The following is a 26559-nucleotide window of genomic DNA, read 5'->3' as shown; positions in this document are numbered from 1 at the left end:
GAAATAGCTGGGCTTCTGAAAGGCCCAGTAAATGGGCCCTCCCTGCCCATCTAAACCCACATTTAAGTGGACTGAAATAACTTGCAGCAAGTCTTATCCTGGCTATACATGCTGACATTACTGTCCTAATCCAGTGAGCCCAACCATAATGTAAATATTACAGAAATAAAGGCTAAAACTATTTCAAGAAGAGAGCGTTTTGTTTTCAAAAAAAGGCAAAACTAAGTGAAATGTGTATTTCTTCTGGCTCTTATAGTATTTGGGTTCAAAATTAAAGGTAATTGAAATTTAGGTTGGTCCATGTCTTGGCTAACCTCCATGGGTCCCTGCATCTTTTTTAATTATGTTTTGATGTATCTGGGGTCCAAACTGGGTAAACTGCAAACTGCTAAATTCTAGTGGCACTAAGGGGATGGTGGTGGGTCCTGATGCTTGACAAGTTGAGAACCACAGGACAACATCGCTGAGCTATCCACAATGGAGGTATTTCTCTTTCCACTACTTCAAATAAACCACCATGATTGGATTTCATAGTTTAAAGTAAACAGCTGCTACAGCTGAGTTCATCAGCTTATGAGTAATTGGATGGTAAGACTCCAGTTTCATTTGAAACGCTGAGCTTTAAAGTGGTGTCTAACAGTATCTGACTCATGGTTAGCTGTTTGTTGTAATGATTTGTTGGTGTTTTCTGTAGAGGATGTTATTTGGCAGCTGTAGGTTAGTGGCTAATGGGCTAAATGGGAGCTAATTTGAAGCTAAGTGTTGCTCATGTGTGAAACACTGCCAAGAATGTTGAAGCTGGCTGGATGTATGTAAGGAATGCAGCTGATCACAAACAGAGACATGAAATAATGACTTTTGATAGTCATTTTCACAGTCCGATCATGTCTAATCTTTGTAAACAAGCAGGCTATAACAAGGGAACAACAGCTTTGGTGTCCTTTTGAGCTCGGTTACACTACTGTCTTGGGTTTAGGGCAGGTTCAAACAGGAATATATGACCCAGTTGGAACAAACATGGTGGTTTTTTGGCTTTAGGAAAGCAAAGGATTACTACATTCCACTCCAAACATCTGGAGTATGAGCAGATTTTCAGGTCCCATATAGGCACACTGATATGGCATACCGACCTCTACTGAAAGCTTGACAGGCCTCCCGTGCATAGCTATGGTTGCTCATGTCAGATTGGACAGTAGCCGGTTTAGGGAGGGGCTTAGTGAAGGACCAGTTCCAGCAGCATTTACTGCATAAACACTTGTTTGTTAAAAGTGGGTTGTGGAATTTTTTTCAGTGGGTCGTAGATGTGTGCTCCTGAATAAGAAACTTTGGGGCAAAAAGAGTTTTATTCCCTAAGAGTCTGTGTTGTGCTGTTATTTTTAGAGACAAAAACGGAGATGGGCGCTAAATGTGATGTTATGCAGGCAATTTAGCAAAGTCTGATGAAATAGATTTATAAAAAAATGAATGTCTTTTGGGTTCAAAAGGCCCCATTCTTCATTATATAAATGTAGGTGGCTTATTTTTGTTAAAATGTAGGCCCTGATTTGTCATCATATGCTGGGGGTTGGCCATGAGCTAGACCAGTTGAGATCCACTGGTCTATACTCGACTCCTTGATTGCCCTTTGCACAATGGTGCAGCATCCTGGCTCTAAAAGCATCATCCTCATTGTTAGACACAACTTTGTTTTCACAAGTTTTGGTGTCAACACAAACAGACAAAATATGAAAAAAAAACCCACATTTGACAGCATTTCCTGACTGCAGTCAGGGGACCAGATCAATGGACAGTGTTCTGTCATAAATCCAGTGCCAGATGTCCCCAATATACAGGCATTAGTTTACTGCCAGTCTGAAGAGTACCGTTGGGACGGGTATCAGCCTCACCAAACTTTCCCACTGCAACAAAAACATTTATTGGAAATTATATGAAAAAACATTTCAATTTATCTTCTCTTCTAGGCTAAAAATCTTGCATGCACTTCTGAAAAGATGATTGCATTGTGATTAATTTGCTTGATTTTGACCACACATTAAAATAGCTGACAAAATGAAAAATTTGATATGAAGATTACTCGAGTTAAATTGTTAAGGGAAATGCAAAAGTGTTAAAACATTTTTTCCTGAGGGAGAAATGATCATCTGTGCCAATATTTATTTCAAGTTATCAGATGAATGCAACATTTTAGATTGGAACAAACAAGAGTCAAAGAAGCCGGATAAAACATACATGCATAATAGCATTTCATTTTATGATCATTTTAGTAATCCTGCAAAACTCATGATGGACCATTAACTATATTTTTACTCCTTAAAAATAATGATTTTTTTTTTTTAAATCAGTAGAAAGTGTATGGTGAAGGCTATAGTATAATCCTTACATGTAACATTAATCCCACAGGGATTTAGCGTTCATGCTCATCAACCCATCTGTCTTATTTAAGCTTCCCATGTAACACCTTTGATACCTCATTTGCAGTTTTATAGCCGACAGTGAGACAACTGAGTTTCAACAATGAGGGGAAATAAAACCTGCAGGAAAGGAAGCTGGAATTGAGAGCGGGAAGAAAGGAGGAACCATGCCTTTCCAGGTGCTATTTATATCATTATGACGATGGTGATAATGTGCAATCAGGCAAAATGTTCCACGCAGACAGAGAAAGAGAAAGAGAGAGAGAGAGAGAGAGACTAGGGCTGCAGATCCTAATGAAAGCTTAAATACACAACCGATTGATCAGTTATATTCAATATGATGATGAAGATGTTTGTTTCTATTTCATGACCTTTAAAGCATTCAGAAGATGAATGCAATTTCTTTTTAATGCAGAATGTTGGAAAAGTAAGGCTTTTTAGGTGGGTATTTGTGCATTCCTAAATTTGCCATGGGAGTCCTTTGTTAGTGGTTCATACTTTAAATTGCACACATCATAGCCTAGTACAAATTAGAGGACACTATGTCTGATAGAAATAAAAAAATGTTGCCAGGTAAGTTTTTCATTTTATATTTCTAAGGATGTTCAGACACGAAGGACAGACAACACTTCCTGTCCTTGATCGTCGTCTTCATTTTTGAACAACTTGTCTCCAATTGCCAGTTCTTTCTCCATGTAATGGCCTCAGCTTGTGTTGATACTTTAAATGGACTGTATATGTACTGTATTTGCAGTTTTTTTCCCTCTTGTCACATTAATTTTAATCCTACCATGCTCCAGCATTTTTCCTGCAAATGTTTGAATTATTAAAGTGTGGTTTTCAGAAGGGAGCAGAGACATTTGTGGAGATCACACATTTTTCAATGGTGCCCTATAGGCATATTATTCGTTTGCTGGAATCAGGCAGCAGCCACAGCCACCCACGGGGTCCACTCTGTAGTTGAAGAGATATGTTATGCTGCTTAAAGTTGCTTCTCTACTTAGAGTGACCCTTGTTAGTCTGAAAAGTCAGTATTTTCTGCCTTTATTCAGAGGAGGAAAGAATAGAAAGTTATGCTTTCTCTTGGAAAGTTCTGAACATTGAAAGTATCTTGTACAATTGGTTCAATGCACATGGAATAAGCCTGATAAGATCTGCAGGATGAAGAGGAGCACACAAATACACCGCGTTCCACATTATTATGCAAACAACGTTTGTCTCTGATTTTCCTAAATATTAATGCAAATGACAGAATATTTTTCAAGTCATCAGCCATTAGAGCATAATTCAAATGTTTTGAACAAAATTCATAATGACAAAAATTATTAAAAAAAAAAAAATCCTAAAATGCACTGTTCCACATTATTAAGCACAACAGCTTTTTAAAACATTTTATAGGTTGTACAGAACTGAAAATTTGTAGAAATTGCAGCATCAGGGGCTCATATTTACTGAAATCAAAGCTATTTCAATCAAAAACATCTTAACAGGACAAGTTCCATGTTAACATAGGAGCCCTTCTTTGATATCACCTTCACTATTCTTGCATCCATTGAACTTGTGAGTTTTTGGAGAGTTTCTGCTAGAATTCTTTTTGCAGGATGTCAGAATATGCTCCTAGAGCTGTTGTTTTCATGGGAACTGCCTCCCACCCTCATAGATCTTTAGCTTGAGGATGCTCCAAAGGTCCTCAGTAGGGTTGAGGTCAGGGGAGGATGGGGGCCACACCATGAGTTTCTCTCCTTTTATGCCCATAGCAGCCAATGACACAAAGGTATTCTTTGCAGCATGAGATGGAGCATTGTCATGCTTGAAGAAAATTTTGCTACAGAAGGCATGATTCTCTTTTTGTACCATGGAAGAAAGTGGTCAGTCAGAAACTCTGTATACTTTGCCGAGGTCATTTTCACACCTTCAGGGACCCTAAAGGGGCCTATCAGCTCTCTCCTCATGATTCCGGCCCAAACATGACTCCGCCCCCTCCTTGTTGACATCCCGGCCTCACTGGGACACGTTGGCCATCCACCAACCATCCACTACTCCTCCATCAGGACTGTCCAGGGTTGCACAGCACTCATCAGTCAACAAGACTGTTTGAAAATGAGTCTTCATGTATTTCTGGGCCCACTGCAACCATTTCTGCTTGTGAGCATTGGTTAGGGGTGGCTGAATAGTAGGTTTATACACGACTGCAAGCCTCTGGAGGATCCTACACCTTGAGGTTGGTGGGACTCCAGAGGCACCAGCAGCTTCAAATACTTGTTTGCTGCTTTGTAATGGCATTTTAGCATCTGCTCTCTTAATCTGATGTATTTGTCCATCAGAAACCTTCCTCATTATGTCTTTATCTGCACAAACCCGTCTGTGCCCTGAGCCAGCCACAAATTTCTTCACAGTACGATGATCATGCTTAATTTTTCCTGAAATATCGAATGTTTTCATTCCTTGTCCAAGACATTACACTATTTGACACTTTTCAGCAGCAGAGATCCTTTTTCTTTCCCATATTGCTGAAACCTGTGGCCTGCTTAATAATGTGGAACATGTGGAAAAGTGCATTTTGAGGTTTGTATTTTTAGAAAATAATAGTTATCATTATGAAGTTTGTTCAAAAACATTTGAATTATACTCTAACTGCTGATGACTTGAAAAATATTATGACTGTCATTTGCATTGATATCTAGAAAAATCAGAGAAAAACGTTGTTTGCGTAATAATGTTGAACACGGTGTAATCAGCTGTCTGTGTAGTTGACTACTGCGTCTTCATTTGGGAATTCATACAGCACCTTTAAAAAGTATTCACCGTCTTGAATGTTTTACTCCTTTATTTCTAAGACATGCAAGGTAAAGTGCATACATATTACACCATGAAGACAAAAGAACACTCCAAGCAATTTAGAGAAAAGGTTTTTGAAAAGCATAAGTCAGGGGATGGATGCAAAAAATATCCAAGGCTTTCCTCATAAGCTAAGTGACCGTGCAAAAAGGAGACAAGTGAGAGAGGCCACCAAGACACCTAAGACTACTCTGAAGGAGAGATGGGAGACTCCATGGTCAAGTGGTGTGATGAGACCGAAATGGTGCTTTTTGCCCATCAGACAAGACGCCATGTTTCGCAGACACCAAACACACCATCCCCGCTGTGCATGGACGTGGCAGCATCATGCTGTGGGGATGCTTCATCGGCCCAGACCTCAATCCACGAGAGAATTTGTGGCTGGATTGAAAAGGCCTGTTTATGCCCAATCCCCGGGAAACCTGACAGCTTGAGCAGTTTTGCAAAGAAGAAGGGAATAATAAACTGCTGTGTCCAGATGTGCAAGCCTGACTGAGACCTGTCCACACAGATTCAGCACTGTGATTGGAGCCAAAGGCACATCTGCTAAAACGCTGACTTGAAGGGGGGGAACATTTATGCAGTCACTTATTTTACATTACATATATTCATTTAATGTACATTACTTTGTGAAAATCTGTTTTCACTTTGACATTAGAGTCTGTTTTGTACTCTTAATGTCAAAAAAGCCAAATTATATTGGCAATGACTCAAAAAATCAATAAAAGGGTAAAAAAAAATCCTAGGGGCTCCTTTTATTTATAAGCATTGTAAATTTTCATAGTCATTGGATAAAAAAGGCCAAGTGATCTCTTCCAAGCATCAATAACATGCTCTTTATCAAACAATGTATTCAATAGAAAAATACAAAACTTCCCACTGAAATGGGATTATAACTTGAGTACATGATACAGCTGTGCTATTGGTCAGCTATGGATACTTGTTGTTCAAGCTTGGACTGTTGTTCTCTCTTCTCTTTGGTGGTTTTATGTATATGCTGTCTCCTTTTCATCAGTTTCATTCCCTTAAATAATGTGTTGGTTTTCATACTGAACATTCTAGATTGCGCCTCAAAAGATTACGGTCATTACCGTGATGTCCAACGTTGTGAGGCCTACTATTAAGGCCCTTATTCTGCAGAGAATTATAGTACACATCCCAAGATTACTGTCATTACTACCATGAGGTCCACTTGAAAAACAGTTAATGCACAGTAATGTTCTTGTACAGACAAATTTACTGTGCAGCAATCTAGTAACAGACCCTGCATGTATATGTGAGGACACTGTTACGTTTCAGCTTCCCTATTCTACCCAATTTACAACAATTTGTAGATGATCATCCAGAGTTGCCATAATAGTTAAAGTAATTTTTTTGAAATGAGTAGGAACTTTTCTTCAAGGTTTTTGGAGATATGAGCGTATTTATTTTGGAGAGTTTAATTTGAAGGGGTCTTTAAAATGTTTGGTGCTTTATGGGAATTGAGGAATTTATTTGAAAAATTTTAAGACTGATTAGAAATTTTGATGGGGAATTTCTTTCAACATTTTCTTGAACTACTTTGATTTTTGCTCAGGTTTTTTTTTTAAAGATTTTTTTTTTTTTTTGAGGGGGGGATTATTTTGAATATTTTCCATAATTTTTCTTGGAATTTTCTGGGGGGAATTTATTAGTTGTTTTTTATTTATTTATTTATTTATTTTATCAGTTTACTACTTAATTTGGTGGAATTTACTTTGAAATGTTGAGGACCTGCTTGCCCTGCTTGAAATTTGATTTTTTTTTCGTGGAATTTTCGGTAAACTTTTTTAATATAAATGATAAATTGATAATTGGCTTTCTTTCTTTTAAAGGTCAAATAGAGGCATCAACACTATATTAGTCTGTTTTTCATAAAAAAAATCAACAACTCATCAGTGTATGTTTAAGTTTCCAAAATATCCCCCCCATGTGAAGAATCCAGTGTGTGTGTGTGTCTTTCAGACCCTGTAACTGGTAATTAATCATTAGAGAGGTGATGCCATGTGGATGTAGTGTACGCGTGTGATGTCACCCACAGTTGCTGAAGTAGGTAGGTGCTCAGGGGAGTTGAATGCCTACTCAGGAGGAAAATTAGAGGGAAGATTGCCACCAGAGCTGCTTAAGGTCTCTTTCCCTGACCCACAGTGGTCACAGATGCACTCAAAGACCACTGGTCCATAGCTCCTCAACACAGTTTCAGTGCCTGGATAGCAAGACGCTTCAGTAGCCTACAGTGTCGAGGTTAGTGATAACACCCACATGCCCTGAAGGGAATCATTTTTAAAGCTTTAATAACCTCTCCCATCAATATTCTAGTCAGTCAGCTTTCCATCAAAGACAGGAAAAATCCACTCTGAGCTGGAGTAATGGTGGTCACAATTCCTGTGGACACCTTCAAATGCTTCATGGCAAGACCGTCCATAAGGGGGGATAAAGGGGAGAGCTTTCTGGGGTCCAGCTAAATTAGGAGCCCATGAAGGTGAGGAAAATCATCATCCACTGTAAAGTTAAATGGTGATAACCATGTTTTATTCTATTTACTTGACTAAAAACAACTCTTAAAGCAACATTTTTGAAATCTATTTATGGCGTAGTATAGCCTTCTTAAAAATGTACATCTGTTTTCTTAAAACAGAATTAAAGAGGGATTCAAAAGTGGCAAAAAATGGGCTTAACAATCAGTGAAATGCAGTTAAATTTGGCAAAAATGGGTGGAAAAGGTGGTGGAAGGGTTTTAATACTGGTGACATTTTGTTAAAAGTGGCAAAATACGCAAAAAGAAAACCAATGTGGAATGGATACAAGAGTAGCAAAATAACGGGTTAAAAGTGGCAGAAAAGGGCAGGGATGGTGAAACGGGATTTCAAGAGTAGCAAAAATTGGTTAAAAGAGGCAAAAATGACTTAAAGTGGCATACATGGGTGGGGAAAATGGGTTAAAATGAGGCAAAACTTATATTATTTGGCAAAAAATTGGTAAAATTGCTCAAAACTGATGAAAAATGATTAATAATAGTGGCACATAAATCTGGCAAAATGGGAAGAAGAAGTGGTCAAAACAGGGTAAAAAAGAGCCCAAATTAATTGTTTAAACATCAGAATCCAATAATAGCATGACATACTTATCAGCTCCATAATAAAGTAACTGTTAGCACCAATGCTACTGATCCTACACACGTGAAATGATACTTTTAATAAATCACATCTGGGGAGGGCCCCCCTCTTTGGGTCTGCCAGGGACCTGGCAGGCCTGCTTTAGGGTGCTGCAGGCCAAACAGGATGTGAACCCCCCTCTCTTATAAAAAAAAAAATAGTTCTGAACCAAGTTTTATGTCAGCACAACATAGAGATTAAAAATGCTGATTTATGCTAGGCTGATCTAGAGATAACCACCTGTAGATTTGTTGATGAGTGGCTGTAATATCAAGTTTGTCTTGGGTTGACTACAGCCCTACAGGATGGGCATGATTTTTTTAGACAAAAATCCCAGGCCTTGTATTCTCCCATAGTCTCCGTGCACATTAAACAACATCACATATTTATATTACTGGCTCTTCCTTGGCATGCCATGGCTCTACAGAATCCAGCAAATTAATGTACTTGTAGGAACACAACAGAAAACTTATTCAAACAAGCTTGTCCTTGTTGGCTACAGAACTGGAAAACTGGAGGCCTAGAAGCCCAGATACAAACTGTGTCTTCCCTTTGTTGGATTGAAAGCACTCAGCCAGACTCCTGTTATTTTTGGATGCATTTTAATTTCCGTACCATGTCTCCAAAAAACCCTTAGAGTCATCCAATTTTGCATAATATGAGGTTTTATGATTTCATATTTTATCCTCTCTGATCCGAGCTGAGGCGCGGATGCAGGATCCTGACCATTTGGCTCCTGCAGTCCACAAAATATGAAAAGTGACAAATCTATTTTTGGTACACAGAGATAAAAAGTATATATATCATAAAGTTTGGAGGCAGTAACATGAAATAATTCAGAGGATCCAGGCCTGATTCCTATCAGGCTGATAGTAATCTTTAGACAAGCAGCCCTTTCATCAAAAGGTCAGAGCTGTTTCTGATAGGGGAGGGCTAAAAAATGTATGAGTAACACTTTCCTCCTCTTTCCCTAAGTCTAAAATCAAAACTGAATCAGTCTCTGTTTACTCTGAGCCTGGCCGCCTGTGATTTCAGATCATTTTTACTATTCTGTTCACATGCAAATGCCCTATGTGGGAAATTGTTTTCCTAAGTGAAAGGATTACATGAATGGAGTGAGTGGTTGTTGCTTGCAAATGAAACAGTGCTATGAATCGGTGCGTATTTGTCATGTGGCCCCATTTCACTAGTCATTTCATGTGTCTGGTATTAGGGATGAAATACAGATGAGATTTAATACACTGTGCCACATAAATATGTGTCTCTGTCAGACAGATTAGAAATATGATCAATTCAAATTTCCATGGGATTAAAAAAACATCGGGCTTGACTCTGCTCCAACTGGAAATCCACCTGAGGCTGTTTTGTTCAGACCAGTTCTGGCAAAGAAACAGAAACATCTGCACTTCAGCTGCACAAACACATCAAAGATGCTCGTTCATTAACCACAAGTGGGACAAAAGATCTTCTGATGTGTCACTCACTGAGGAGTCTGCTCCACGACATCCACGACAGATCTGGTTTCTTTATCGCTCTTTTTGATATTTAATTACCACACGGCAGAATAAAGCTGTGATTTTTTCTCCGTGCCCCTCAGCCACATGTACACGATTGTCCAACATTAATGTTTTATACCAAATCTGGGAATTGGTACGATACATGCATCATGAATCTATCATGCATTAAACGGTGCTAAATTTGGCTGATTTAATAAAAGCCAAAATGATACCAAATGAAGAGCAATTGGGGAGCCATGAGAGCTGGTTCTTCTCACTGAGCTTGAGCCAAATGATTTGGACGCCTGAAAGAGTCTGAGTCCTCATCACTTGGGATGACTAGTGATTCTTATCCCCTCATCACAGAATGACATGAGCAATTTCTGTGAATAGTTAGTTCCCTTTTTTTATTTCTTGATGCTTTTAAAAGTTTTCTTAAACCCTCATAAAGGCAGTTTGAAGAAATTTGCTCGAGCTTATTTGCACTCAAACAACTTGCCAGTGTTGCCAAGAGGACTGGAATGAATGAGGACAAAATAATCTGAAATAATAGAAAAGGACTTCAACAATTTTTGTAAAAATGTTCAGTCCTGTTACAGTAAAACATTGACTCAAAGATCCTGTGAGGATCTAAGTGGCCACTGGTCATACCTCCAATTTCCACATACAACAGCTGCTCCGCAATCCACCAGTGAAACACACTGTAGAGAAGGAGAGATTTGCTACAGTCAGTTGGAGCAGTGCAGGAGATACGCTGCAGGTCCATTTTCAGAGCTGGCCACTGCCAAACCGATTGATCCAAACAACTGAAAAAAACTAGCAAATTATCTGGCCAACGTCAAAATACAACAATGCACTAACTCCTGATGGTAAATTATCACTTTATTAACATAAGTTGAGCTACTACGGCACCACTGACAAGGAAAAGTTACATTTTGAGGTCAAAAACTACAGAATTTCACATAAAATCTCACATCCTTTGTAGCAAACACTAACATTGTAATGTGCTCACCCATGATGGAAGCAATAAAATCATGGAATCATGTCAAAATGAACAGCAAATCAAACCCAAAAAGGCTAAATAAACCATGACGCTACAGAGAATGGTGCAGCCAGTGTAGATAACGTGTTACACCATGTACTTTCTGCATATAGGCGTTACATGACACATTCCTGCCGTCCAAACTACATTTGTTAAAACACTCCAAAACCCGCTGGATCACCAGCGATCCCAGCGGTTGCATGTTCTCTGTTTCCAATAACTTAGCAACCTTGAGATGGATCTCTGTGGAGTAAATTGGGGTCTGTAGTTTATCTTTTTGATGCTCTATGGACAGCTCTTGGCATTTATATCCTTTCCAGAACATTTATAATCCAAGTGCAAAGCGCAGTGTTTATCCAGAGTTCTAATAAATCCCAATGCTAAATTCATGATAATTTAACTATTTATAACATTTTTCACAATGAAAAATGTAGCATGTTGGAACCAGTCCTCTATTTGACACCGGAAATAATAGTCAAAACTTTCCTGTTTGCCTGTCAGTCAGTCATAATGCTCCAGTTTCTTCTTCTATTGTTTTCTTGGTGGTAGATGCAAATAAGGCCAAGCCAGATACCACCAAACTGACGGAACTGGAATTTACTTCCCCCTACAAAAATGTCTGAATTATCTGGCCTACCCCTACTGCTGCACTTTAGAGCAGAGTCTGAAGCAGAGGAAAAAGGTGAGTGTAAATTGGAGGAGTGTTACCGCCTCACCACTTAAATCAAGTGCACAAAAGAAAAAGGAAAGAAAGAGTAAGGAGGCAGAATGACAGTGCACACCGTGGTGTAGTTAATAGCTTTTAAGGCAGGGGTGACAAACTCAATCATAGCAGGGATCTGAATTTAGGTCTAACTTGAGGGCCTAACAGGGTCCACATTTAATCATAAACTATCAACCTCATTTTCACAAGAAATGAATTACGGGTTAAAAAAAAAAAAAAAAAAAACCCAAGCACTAATAGCACTAATGATAAATGATTTTAAGATTTTAAAACAAGTCAAAATGACACATCTGAAGGCTCAAAATCTGAAAAAAGTCTAATTTATTTGTCCAAAAGGTACAAACACAAAATTAAAAGTCAAAAATAATGTTTTTAAAGGCAAATATTTGGATTTTGCACCAAATTTGACAACTGTGCTTTAAGGCTTTCAGGAGGAGAAGAAAGCAGGGACAGAGAGCAAGAAGAGATAACTTACACATAAACTAATTTGAAGGAAATAATACAAGTAAACTTAATTTAGCTGTAGCAAAAAATAGGGCTCGTTAATTTGGGGAAATTATAGTTAAAAAAAATGGAGTGGCACAACAGCTTTTGCTTGGCTGGCTAAGGGGGGGGCTGTCTAATTTTATTTTTTGGGGCCTTAAAATCCCTAGTTATGCCCCTGCACTGGAATACCCCATGTGCACAACATTTCAGTAGGAACTAAACACAGATGTGAAAAGACTTGTTCATTGATCATGAGGGTTGGATTTTTTTCTTTTACTTGGTTTTTCTGTTCATATAGCTTTCGATACATTCATAAGACATCCTTGTAGCACACTTATTCTGATAGTCCATGTTAATATGAAAAAAAAACCCTGAAGTTCTAAATTAGCAAAAACTGGCCTGGGGCTCCAAGGGTTAAATATTAAATTCTCCTGCCTTGTGAATTTCAGATTCTTTTGGTAAATAGAATAACATGTAGTGCTTTTGTGTTGAATGCAGAGAAACTGAAGTGTGGTGCTTTGTATTAATGAGACTTTGACAGCAGTGGGCTGAACAGTTCTGCCTCTGTGTTGACAAGAGTCAGATCATAAGATTTCAGAAACAGGTAAAGATGATGTAGATGCAAAACTGTCACATTTTATAAAACAAGCTAGCAAGCTTTGTTGAGTGAGGAAAGTCAAAGAAAATCAAGCAAATATTCCTGTCTGACTCTCCTGATGACTTGTCATCTCCCTCTTTCCTTATTCCTCACTCATCTCAATGCCAGTGACAGAGGTAGATAGGCTAAAGGTTTAGCATTGAGCCCAAGCCATCAGGATACTACAAAGGAATTTCCTTGATTTTGTCACTGATGCCAGCTCGCGTTGTCTGCAGGAAGGACAGGCTGTTGCTGTTTTGCAGATCTTCTTTGTGAATCGTTCTGCAGAAACTGTAAATAAAAGCCTTTCCAGTCTGTGGGCTGTTAATCACTTCATCTGACAAGGACCAAGAACAAGATTGGCAGCAGCAATATGCAGGAATACAATGAAGCACAAACACAATAAGATATGGATTAAAATCTGGATGGATCTGTTTTTTTTTATGACGGTTTGAACAGCAGGGGTCACATGGAAATGCAATCTTACACTTGTTTAGGAAAGGAGAGTTTCAAATGTGCCTCCTGGTCTATGTTGTCGATATGTTTTCTTGAGTTTAGAGATTTTATATTTGCTGCAACATGCTGGCTGTGTCATTTGGTTCTTGTAATATCTGCACAGTGGTTTTTGTTCTGCCTTGTCCATATTGTTCTTACTCCCCCAGTTTGCCACTGCAAAATCATCACTTGCCTCTGCTGCCTTGTCTGGCCCTTTATTCTGCTAATGTTGCTGAAAATGCAAGACAAAACAGATATCACTCTGGTTAAAAAAAGAACACTGCAAATTGCCAGTATCCATGTAGATTATTAGTGGTATTCATAAGAATAAACTGAAACTCTTATACCTGGGTACAAGGTGTCATCATCAGTGCTCGACAATGACTGACAGAGTTAGCTCTTATAAAGGCGTAGGTCAGAAGTTACTGAAGAGGAAAACAAACTCTTGAAAAAGTCATTTACTTTGACAAAGCTGCTTGGTATAGTGCTTCCTGAAAATTGTCACAAGAGTCAGTGATTAAAAATGAGCCAAGAATAAAAGAGCCCTTCCCTTTACAATATCAAACATGTATTTTAATTCAACAGTGGTACTTGTGATTGTGAAAATTTCACTTAACTACACATTTTTGCCTGGCAGTTAACAGAGGGTACATTTAATGATTCTTGATAGTAATTACAACATTAATCTTGGTCTCAATAAGAAAAAAATGTTTGGATGTTTTTAGATGTATTTTTTTATTTTAGATGTTGTACAGTGATCACTGTTGGGATTCTTTTGCTCATATTTCTGGTGGTCTGCCAGCTACGGTAGCAGGTTTTATCCAGAAAGTACAGTAATATCTAAGTCAGATTGAAGTCCCATTGAAGACTGAGATGCACCTTTTTTGAGGTGTTTGGTTGACAGCTTTCACATCAGTGCAGATGAATTAAACCAACTTTGTTTCAACTGAACCAAATGAGTGGCAGCGCCCTTAAACAGTTAAAACATGGCATTTATAGCTTTTTGGTAAATTTGTAAGCACTCACTGCTCTACATTTGGCAAAAATTAGATGTATACATCCCTGTAGCTTATGGCGATAACCAAAGGCAGGCAACAATATGCCTAGTCCATGCAGGGTCTGGCTGAAGGGTGTACATTCAAGAGTAAATCAATCTCCAACTGCTTTATCTGGTTGTGTCAGTGTGATTTTATCACATTTGACTGTCAGTTTGAGTCAGACAAACAAGTTCACACATATTTTAAAAGTCTAGGTGTTGTTGGACTAAAAGAACTCATCAACTTTTTCAAACTTCATGTAAACATGTTGTTACTGTCCACTGAAATAGCTGATATGAGACCATTCCATCCAAACCCATGCATTTAGCAGAAAACAGCTTTTCAGCAGCTGCCCACTGTTTGTGAGAAGTATGAATGAATATTTACAGTATTCAGTTTTAATGAAGGCCTCTCAGTAGCCCTTTTATTTCCTTGTTTACATTTTGTTCAGCCAGCTGTTACAGCGACATCAGAAAGCCATCAATTAGTATTTTTCTACTCTAACACTTTTCAAAGACCAGCATCAATTATTGAACACAGTTGCACGTACATTAAAGTAACTATCACAGCGTTGCATTATGCAAAAGCCACAGCCTGTTTGAAGGGCTAAATTTGAGCTGACTGATTTCCATTTAACTGCTAATCAAATTTCTCCCCTTCAACCAGAGGCCAAAACACTGTCCAGTACAAATAATGGAATAATAAAAGTGTTCACAACAATCCTATCACACTTAATCATATCAAAGTAAAATGCACAGCATCCTGATCGGCCAGAGATGAATCTCATAAAGCCAGCAGGTCCAGGTTTTGATTTCATGTAATGATGTTTGCCCAGGCAGCATCTAAATGAAAAGAGTAGACACTGTCCTCACATCCTTGACATTTCTGTGTTTTTCCAAGACTAAGTGAAAGCTCTGCAGACTTTTTGCCGAACATTTTGCACTCTGCTTTATAAAATCAGAAAGCTGACTCTTGGATCCCTCGTGTTCTTAGCTAATGAGTTATTCATGCTTATAAAATGATGATTAATTGAAATGTCTCTGACCATGAGAACAAGACTTCTCATTAAAAACTCTGTTCTCAGGAAGTTATTATTGAGCTGTTTCAGACAGAAAGTTATTTTTGTGTATCAATGACCTATTGGTTCAGTGTTCCAAGTAAAAAAAGGAAGGTAGAAAATTTTGCTGCACTTTGACAACCTGGCCAATGACTCTTACTCAACCTGCTATTCAGACAGAGATGGCCTTAAGGAGAGAGAAACTAAAGTTTTATCAAAACATGCATAAAAAGCAGCTGTAAAAGCTGAGAGTTAGCGGCAGAGAAGATCTAAAGAAATGTCCTGAGCTCTTGAGAGAAAAGCAGAACCCCCTGCGTAGCTCAGCTCCTGACGGGGGCCACAGAGGACATGTGGGTAGAAAAAGAAAAGGATTTGGATTTGAACATAGTCCATTATATAAAAAGGGGCTCCGTCATATAATGATATGAGCCAAGAGAATATGGGAATTTGCCACCAAACAGAGATTTTTCTAAAGCCTATTTGATGTCAAAGCTGTCCTTGAAGTCTGTCAGGGTTGTATTTAGTCACTGTGTATTTCAATTTAAACGCTGACTCATACTTTCTGTTGAAATAAAAGTCCTTCTGCAGGTCATAGAGGGCATGTTGAAGAAGTTCATCAGATCTTAGTATTTGTTTTTATATCTGAGAAGAGAATATGTCTCAAAAAGAAGTCTTAGTGACATGACAGGGCTTTCTTGGCTCAAGAATATTCACCGAGTTTACTCACTACTTGATGATGGTGACATGTGTCAGGTGCATGCAGCCTCCTCTGCATTGAAAAATGTTGGACTGGGTTTACCATGCTAGATTGGGTTTTGTTTCTGGCCCAGGTTTCTACACACACTATTACAGCTTTTTTTTTTTCAGGCAACATTAAAATAAGTACTTTTAAATTGATTGTGTGTCAATTAACAGAATCACCATGGTGACCTAGTGGTAGATAGTAAAGTGACACCTGTCAAAAGTATAACTCCTGCCAAAAGATAGATTTTGCAATACTATCATAATCAATTTAAACACATGCATTTGGTTGGAGCTTACACAATGCCACCAGCAGCCTCAGTGATGTGTCAATTAAAGTGGCATAAGACTGATGTGTAACAATGATCAGCCGGTAAAGTGCCTGTAAGAATTATTCACCCCTTTGGATGTTTTACTCTTTTATTGAGTTTATAAATCAGTCATGGTCAAGATAATTAAGCTTTTTTGACAAACACATCTAAAGAACAACTCATAATGTCCAACTGAAAACATTTCTACAAAGTAACATCACTTAAACAAAAATATGAAAAATAAGTGACCGCATAAATATTCACCCCCTTTCAAGTGAATATTTAGTAGATGGCTGAAATCACAGCATTGATGTGGATTGGTCTCAATCAGGCTTGCACATCTGTACACTGTAATTTTACTCCATTCTTCTTTGCAAAAAGGCTGCACAGGGATCATGCACAAATTCTGTGATAGACTGAGGTCTAGGCTTTGACTTGGCAACTCGGCAGAACACTCACCTGGTTTCCTTTAATTCTGTTTAGCTTTTGCTGTATGCTTCAGATCACTGTCTTGCTGGAAAGTAAATCTTCCAAGCCGTATTTCTCATAGACTGTATAAGATTGTTCTCCAGGATTATCCTACATTTTGCCACATTCATTTTACCCTCAACCTTTCCAAGCCTTCCGGGGCTGGCTACCAAGAAGCATCCCCCCAGCATGACGCTGCCATCCTAGTGCTTCACAGTGGGGGTGTCGTGTTTTTGTGGTGATGTGTAGTGTCTTGGCTGATCGCCAAAAAGCACCGTTTTATATCATCAGACCAAAGAACTTTCTTATTCTTGATCATGGAGTCTCAAACATGCCTTTTGGTGAAGTATTCAGGTTCAATATGAGTTTTCTTCAAAGGGGCTTTCTCTTTGCCACTCTCCCATAAAGCTTTGACTGGTGAACAACCTGGGCAACAGTTGTTGTATGCAGTCTTTCCCATCTCTCCTTCAGAGTAGTCCTAGGTGTCCTGGTAGCCTCTCTCACTAGTCTCCTTTTTACACAGTCACTGATATTTTGTGTTTCTTGATGATGGATATAACTGAACTGAACTCCAGGGGATGTTCAGTGCCTTGGAATTTTTCAATCCATCCTTTAACATACATTTCAGTAACCTTTTCTCTGAGTTGCTTGGAGTGTTCTTTGTCTTTATGGTGTAATGGTAGCCAGGAATATTGAAAAACCAGTGACTGGACCTTCCAGACACAGGTGTCTTTATACTGCAATCACTTGGGACACATACACTGCACTCAGGTTATCCCCATTCACTAATGGTGAGACTTCTAGCACCAGTTGGCTGGGCCTCTGTTGAATTAGGTCAGTCACTTTTAAAAAGGTGAATATTTATACAATCACTTAGTTACATTACATATTTGTATCTAATTGACATTACTTTATAGAAACCTGTTTTTACTTTGAAATTAAATAATTTTTTGTAATACAAAAAGCCAAATTATGTTAACAGTGACTAATATTGTAAATCAATTAAAGGGTAAAGCATCCAGGGGGGTTGAAGGCTTTTTATAGGCACTGTATAAAGTAGCAGTCTTCTGCACATTTCACTTTGACACTTACCCTTAATTTTCACCATCTGCGCAGCAATCCAACCACACTGTGCACTCTGGGGCATCTAACACCCTCTCTAGCCAAGGCTCGTGTTTCCATGGCACCCGCCTCAATACATCCCGGCATGGGCCACAAGTGCCACTCTGCTCGGCTCCGCTGGAGATACATACAGTCTGTTTGAACAGACTCGCTTTCAGCATGCCCCAAGCTGAGCAGATTGACCCAGACAGGAGGCTACACATGGGTAAATGTACAGCAACAAGTCCATATCAAAATTAAACACCATGCACAGACTTTTAACCTGACACGACAGATAGACATGTCCATTGCATGGGATATATTTCACAGTCATGTGTGCCATCAATAACTGTGTTTGTGAGGGCAAAACCTCTGAAAAGTTTTTAGAGGGTGATTGGATGATCCGTCACATCCATTATGGGACACACAGGAAGACATATTACGTAGTGGGCATGTGCAGCCCTGGTTAGTAGACAGCACAACTTGTGCTCCATAGGCAGCGTTATCATTGTTCACTATGAGTGGAGCCAGTTGGTGGATAATACTCCTGCTGAAGCCAGCTAGGAGAAGAGCAGAAACCCATATTCCACCAAGAATGCTTTCAGTGTGGTTCTTTTCTTTTGATAAAGAAAAGCAGGCCAGTTCCATATAAGAACTGCCACTATAGCTACACCCATTCTCAGATCAAGCACAAGCTTTGCAAGATGGATCTGCCAGATGCAAGCCATGCAATCCAGCCAATCCATCTGCTTTACAAGTCATGAACCTCTGATCATTTATCCAATTGCAATGGACAGAGAATCAACACTGAAAAGGCAAATTAAGATGCTATTTCTATGCTGCTCTCATAATTTCTGCATAATCTTGTCAGAACTCTGTTGTGAGTTGAACTGTTTTGGACTTTACCCCTGTTTTGGAAACGGACAGAGTAGGAGAGGGCATGCAACATCATATGGAGCAAAACCATGGCACAGAAAGATCGCTGCACACTAAAACTGTGGGTTCTAGAGGTGGATTTGTGCTTGTGTGGGACTGAAACCAGACATATTATGTTGGAGTTAGAGCTGATAAATATTAAGCAGCGCTTGATTATACTTCAATTATTTAAAAAAAAAACAAGAGAACACATACTAGTTTTGATGAATTCTCAAAATATTTTGTTGCTTTTGCAAAATAGCTTCTCATACTTTAAGACTATATAATACATATCCATAAAATACATTTATACAAGGTGTAAACTATATACTAGGCAAGAGTGATCACAACAAAGGTTCAGCCATAAGTAAGAGTGAAAATCAGCAGGATTGCTTCACAGAGGAACATGCCCTTAAAGAAGAATAGGCAACGGTTCAAAAGTTCATCATCTCCAGGAAATAAGCTTTCACCAAGTTTGCTATGCTGGACTTCTAACTACAGTAGCATTTGAAGAAGTGCTGTTATAACTAGAGTTGTCAGGATTCTTTAAAAACCTGCAGGTGCTGACACAGCACCCACAGGTGGTCTTACACTCTGTCCAGAGAGGTGATCCCTTGCTAGAGTGCTTTCCACAGCACAAGAGAAAATGGTCTTTATAATCATCTCACTGTGCCCAGAGGTGAAAAAGACATTGCCTTTCTTTCTCCTGAAGATGACTGTGTGTTTTGAGCGAGTTAGATTCTAACAGATTCAACTTTTTACTGACATTTATGCAGTGGCAGACTTAGCAATTCTGGGGCCCAAGGTGAACGCAGGCATGGGGGCCCTGCACATCTATTGTTCCCCCCTTTCTAAATTATTATTTATCAAAGTAAGAGTTACTTGTAACTACTTCTGTTAATCAGTCTTCACACAGCAATGATGCAAGGATGTTTTTAACTGATTAAAAACATCTTAACAGGTAACAAATGTATTTTTCTGTACTTTTGTTTGAACCTGTTAGTCAAATATATTCAATATTTTAATTTGTTTTTTCAGTCTTCTAATGCTTTAAATATTTTTCTTTATTATTTAGTCATGGCTGTAACATTTTACCTTAGAATGGAGCCATTGCCACATGCATATTGCACAGTGTGTTTGTAGTGTGATTTATCGAGCGCATTTTTGGGACTATAAGAGGTTGCAAGGTTTTTTTTTACCTTTAACTGGGCAGGGCTGATTTTCAAACTATAATATGATGGAAAAGGCCGGCAGCACTCTTTGATTTTTTATTTTGCACTGTTTCACTCACATTAAAGGGCTACTTTCTGATGCTGTATATTTGTAAGCCATTACTGCTGGACCTTTTCAGAATCTTGAGATTCTCCTCTTTCTAACAGTCTCTAACATGACCAAGTTTACTTCATATTTCGCCCTTTTAATGAGTGTGTTAACCCCTTAAAATTCCACACTCCAAAAATACTGGCTAGTTCAGGAGAAAGGGTGAAGTTATTATGTCTTCAGGGGCCCCAGGCGACTGCCTGCTTTGGTCTAATGGTAAAGTCTACCTCTGCATTAATGGAGTCTTTCTTTCTCACTTATTAGGATTTAGACAAAATTGGGGTGAGCAACTCAAGAATTTTATTCTTTAATGGAAAAAAATACACAAACAAGACACAGTATCAGAAGAGTAAAACCAGTGAAGAAGCTCATTATCTGTTTCACTACCAACAAAAAATACACTGCTATTCAAAACAAGTCTAACCCCTGATCTCTACTAAAAATTCTGTTTGTGTCTGTTTGGCATTAAACTAATCTGTACTCCCTGTTTGCTAAACTCCTTGGGACGGTGTATAAATAACTTTGATTTATCTGGCAAAGGTTTTGAATAAAGCATCTGATTTTCATAAAAGGAATAACTAATAAACTGAATCAACTGGTTTGTAAATAACATGGACTGTATAAAACATCCCCTTCAGCTCACGGTGCACTCACACTAGCCAATCCAAACCGTGTCCAAGAATACTTTAGCCCCAAAGTCAGGGATGATCAGGAATCCTCACAATATGGATATGCCCTCTTCTCATCTGTCCCTCCAAGTCTGCACGTTTTCTTCCAGCTGCCCAACTGGCTTTCTGAGGGTAGTTGTTGTGGTTTGCAGAGCCGTCTTTACATTGATCAGGGTGAAATTCCTCCCCCCTACATCTTTAATGCTGTGTTTTATTGACTCGATTTCATACAGGATAGCGGACGTATAAGCTGTAATTTTGGCTCACTTTTTGTGACATCAAAAGTTTGTACTAGCACACCTTTTAAATCATTTTATCTTGAGTGATATGTCCATTGTCAGAGTGGAAATAATGTCCACTTCAGTGTCTATGTTATAATCGGGTTGTGCCCTCAGAGTAGCAGGTCAGCTAGAGATACCCGTGTTACCATATCCTGAGGCTTCAAGCCTTGCTCCGTATGGTCAATGATGTGAAGATTTGTGGCAATGGTGTAACTTGTTTGCAGATAATTCTACACAAACAGGATGCTGAATATCCAGTGATTTTAAATCTGACTGCTGTTGTAGGATTAATTTGTCACAGGTTCTGCAGGAGCTCTGCTAAAACACGTCCCCACTCCATGCTTTGCTCAACAGCATCATCCTACAACAGGCAAAGAGCTTGATTTAAGGCAGGACTTAAAGCAACAGTATGTAGGAGTTTAATCAGTCGGTCTGGCAGAAGACCTCAATTTTTATGTAAAACACTCACATTTAAAGTTATATAGAAATAGAAGGAGACAGCCAAGTCGCTGTGTGGAAATGGGGTAGACACCTTTTACAGTGTCGACGGTTACTATGAGATTATCTCTGTCGAGTAAGCCCGCCCTCTACAATGATAATATTTGCATGACTCTTCACGTTGATAGTCTGTTTCGGTGGAAGTAGCTCAGTTTGATTTGGGAACTTGTCGGCTCCTAGTTTAAGTACTGTACAGTCTAATGTACAGGATTGGGTCTGGATGCTGGAGAAGTGCTACTTCACTTACTGAGTACAGCTGAGGTGCCCTTGAGCAAGTCATCAACCCCCCTTACTGCTCAGGCGCTCTTTCACATGCAGCCCCATCTGATCTTTACTGCATGTCCATAGACTCCTATTTGGACATGTGTGTGTAATCCTGGCCTGTGTGTGCTGTAAGTCCAATAACAGAGAGAAAGACACAATCTCCCTTTGGGTTTAATAAAGTATGTCATCTCCAGGATGGATGAGTTCTAAAAAATTCACCCCAAAGAGTTTTTAACCAATAAAACTATGATCAGTCTGGACAAGAACAATTTTTAACCAGGCAGTTAACTTGCTTATTACTGCTGTCAAAATGGACATTTAAATACAGGGCATACTGTGGATTGCTTGACTTTTGGAGTCAGCTTCATGCAGACACTGAAGGAAATGTAGCTTTTGTTCTTCCTCTAAGGCTTAATTTTTCAGATTTCTACTCTCTACGTATGCGTTCTGTAGACATTGTACTTGCATTTTCCCTTAGCCAGTTCTTTTAACTGCCTAAAGAAGTTTCAGCCTGTTACAAAACGCTCCATTGAAAAATCAATGTCTTTTTATCACCTTTAAAAGCTATTGTACATTGAGGCAGAGGTCGGTTTAAGTAAAGGCTGTTAGCTGTACTTGAAAACATGCACAAGGAGATTTCTTTGTAGAGAAACCTACGCGTGCGGGAACAGATCAGTAAAAGAGATGTGATGCACAGCTTTGTCTTAAACAGCAACAAAAGAGAGGCAAATACACACTCCTCCTGGCTTTATGAAAAACTCAAGGAGCTTCATAACATCATAAAACCTCCAAGTTAGAGGGGGCATCGATGTCAGCTTCAGAGAGGACAATGCCAGGTATGGATGTTCAAGGAGCATGAGACGGCCTCAACCCAAGGTCACTACACTAACACTCGGTGCTTAAAGACATGATGTTGAAGGTGAGATTGCTGAGAGTGAGTAGAAAAAGCTTATAAAACGAAAGCACAAACAGCTCTCTATACTATACATTATAAAATCCACACAAAAACGTGACTTATCAAATAATTAGGACAAAAATATTTAGTGACTCTTGTTTTTAAATAGCAGAGGGCCTTTTCTGCTCTGGGAATCTCTTTTAAAATGTCAGTCATTGACACAGAGGTATACGGACACATTAGGCACAAGTACAGATTTAGGTTGAGAATGCATATTTTTTGATAGTGTGCAAGTACTGCTGGAGGTTGCAGAAAAAAACCACAACCAGTAAGATTTAAAAAAATAAATAAAAATTAAATAAAGGCACAATAGCAGCATGTTTAGGAACATGAAACATCAACTTTGGAAGCAGATTTGAAGGCTGCACTTGTTTGTTTTGAAATATTTCCTTTAAATATGTTTTGTTTGATTTGGGAATAGTGTTTTTGTATGACACTGTATAATTAATGTCGGGCATCTGATTAGGATACCTCCTGGTTGCCTCCCTGTGGAGATCTTTCAGCCATATCCAACTTGGAAGAGACCCTGGAGAAGATCCAGAACTTGCTAGAGGGATTGAAACTGGCCTGGACAAAAATGATGGCACCCTTCATATTTTGTTGCACAACCTTTTGAGGCAATCACTGCAATCAAGTGATTCTTGTAACTCTCAATGAGACTTTTGCACCTGTCCACAGGTATTTTGGCCCACTCCTCATGAGCAAACTGCTCTAGCTGTCTCAGGTTTGAAGGGTGCCTTCTCCAGACTGCATGTTTCAGCTCCTTCGACAAATGTTCAGTAGGATTTAGATCAGGGCTCACAGAAGGCCACTTCAGAAAAGCCCAATGTTTAGTTCTTAGCCATTCTTGGCTGTTTTTAGCTGTGTGTTTAAGGACCCATGAACTGCAACTGAGATCAGGCTTTCTTACACTGGGCAGCATCAGTGTCACAATTTCTCAAGAAAAATCTGCATAGTTTTTTAAGAGACCTAAAATTTAAACGTTATTTAAAATTATGATGAAAATCAAGAAGATTGATCTTTCACATTTTTAAGAATAATTTTTAGTAATTTACTTTCATCTTATTTCATCATAAGAAAAAAAATTGCAATAATCTTATCCATTACAGACTTGCCATAATCTGGGAAAATGCCCATGATAATGTGGCCTGAGACCAAACATGGCTGAAATAACACACTAGGAAATAATATCATTCTTATCTTAACTAAAGGTAACATTATTTCATGAGTATAAATGATCACATGTTCTAAGCTCTTTTGAGAAATAAATTTATTACAAATTAATTTTCTTCAAACTTGTTTGCTTTAAACAAAAGAGAAAAAATACAAATAGTAGGCTACAAGTCCTGTTTGGTGAAAAAATGTCTGTGTTTTAAATAGTTTCCTACTCAGGAAAGCTTATAAATAGTATGAAGTATAAAATGGAGAAAATATCTGCTGAACTGTCACATGGGACCCAGTTAACATAATTCTATGCATTAAACTATTAGGATGAATTTGTGCACAAATGGGTTTGTTTTTAAGTCTAATTCCTTGTTTGTGTAAGCAGGACTTGGACAATAAGGCTGATTCTGATTCAGAGAATAAATTAACCAGTCAGTGTCATTTGAGGAAACGTGGCAGCAGCTACAGGTGTGGATTATTTCAGCTGGAAGCATGTAGACAGTGGCTGTTGGTGATGAGATTAGCATGGATGCAGCCATGATTTTCTTTTTTCTTTTTTTTCTTTTTTTTTTTTTTTTAAATTGACAACATTTCTTTGTTAAAAGAAATGTAAAAAAACATACTGAACACTTTTGTGGTAAAAAAAAAGTTGCCTCCTCATGCTCTTCTGACCATATCAACTGGCTCGACTGATAGAGAAAAGTGATAACAGCTGCCTGTAGCCTGCCTTCTTATGGTCCTAACATTCAAACACCTTTAGTAATTTACAGTAGCTATAGTACTGGGCAGCGCCGGCTCATTGGTTCAGTGGTTTTTTTATGCAAATGGTGCGTAAACGCATTAGAATGCATGGTATAGCACTGATAAGCAGTTGAACACTTATAGAAGACTCTGTCATCACATTGTCAATGTTACACAAAGTGTGAGCAGTAAAAGCACCACAAGTCCAAGTCTGTTTGCCCATTTAAAGTAGAAATGCTAAAAGATCCAGATGTTACGGAAACACAGGCCTCCCTCCAGCCTGCAGAAGGGATTTCACTTGAGGCAAACCTCAGCATGCTTAATGTCTATCCTGATCACTTTGCAGCAGGCAACAGCAGCACCCTCGATTAATATGTATCTGCTCCAGGCTAGGGCTGAGTGATTGCAGTGAGGTGGAAAAGTATGGATGGACTTACACCTTCAATGTAGGGAAGTTAATTATAGGCAATCATCCTTCTCTTGCTTTGGAGAAATGAACATATGTGGTCAGAGGGGATATCAAATCATTTCAGGAGCTTTGAGACATTTTTATGAACTTTTAAAGCAGGAAAAATACTGCCACTCAATGAGATAGATCACTGACTATGATAATCCTGGTCTGTATTTATCACGTATTCATGCCTGTTTTGAACTGCGAAATTACCTTAAGTTGTTAGTTTTATGAATGGTGTTCTAAAAATGAGAGTTGCCTTGCCTTTTCATGAATTAGTAGCATTGTTTTTACAAACATATTCATGCCAAGCTCAATATTTCATGTGCTAATTACTATCAAACATCATGTTTGAAATCAAAGCTCATTTGCAAAGGTTTCCTGCAGGGTTGAAGGACAGCTGTGGTGAAAAAGCAAAGAGAGATGGACTAAAACTGCTGAGTCTACCATGTCTTTACCTGAATTGATAATGAAGATGCAAGCAGAGTTCAGAAGTTGAGTGTCGGAGAGAAAGCCAGAGGGAGTGACAGAGAAAAAAAGTGTTTGCTTTTGTGAGTGTACTAATGGAAGAAAGGTAGGACAAGAGTGAGGTGATGCATCCAGGTCAGAGTGATCGTTGTGACATCCTGTTGTGTGTGACACATGTTACTAATCCTGTAGCTTACGTGTGTTTAGGGATTTCAGATGTGATAATTGCTGAAACTTTGTGTGTGGAAACCAAAGTTTAAAATGATCACTGCATTACATGGTCTTATTCATGGTCTCGTACCTGTAAAGGGGATTTCTATCCTTTCATGTTTGGTGAGACTACACGTTTCTGAAGAACACAAGAATCAGGATATGACCCTTCAACAAGCCTTGACCTCCTTGGTTCCTGTTGCTAGGTTAGACAAAATCTCTTGTTGCCAAACTCTTTCCTTTTTGAAACAACTGAAAATATGATTTGGCTTACTTTTATTGAGCCAATTCTTTCACAAACCTGTCTTTATTGAAATAATAAAGACAACAAAAAAATAATATAAATAAAAATGATCAGTGGCTGATGCTAGTGATAGAAAATGCTTGTTTGGTGTAAAATCGACAATGGACATGTTTTGCACAAAGAGATAAATAAGATGTCTTAAACTGTAAATTCCAATCTGCTACTAGACATTAGAGAATAGCAAAATCAACATCACGTTATGCTACCATTACAAGCAATGTAACATGAGTAGGCTTACCCTTATGTATTGTTATGGCTTCTTAACAAAACCACAACATCATGTATTGTCAGTAATGTAAGTTT

At 38.6% G+C, this 26559-nt stretch overlaps 1 protein-coding gene across 1 annotated transcript in view; it reads left to right on the top strand.

Moving 5' to 3' along the window:
* lrrtm4l1 (leucine rich repeat transmembrane neuronal 4 like 1) overlaps positions 1–26559 on the top strand; it is a 148274-nt gene that overhangs the window by 89414 nt on the left and 32301 nt on the right. The window lies entirely within an intron of this gene.

The sequence above is a fragment of the Cheilinus undulatus genome, linkage group 17 (assembly GCF_018320785.1).
Source record: "Cheilinus undulatus linkage group 17, ASM1832078v1, whole genome shotgun sequence".
Taxonomy (NCBI): domain Eukaryota; kingdom Metazoa; phylum Chordata; class Actinopteri; order Labriformes; family Labridae; genus Cheilinus; species Cheilinus undulatus.
Note: the sequence above shows the minus strand (reverse complement) of the source record. Positions and strands in the feature narration are given on the sequence as shown.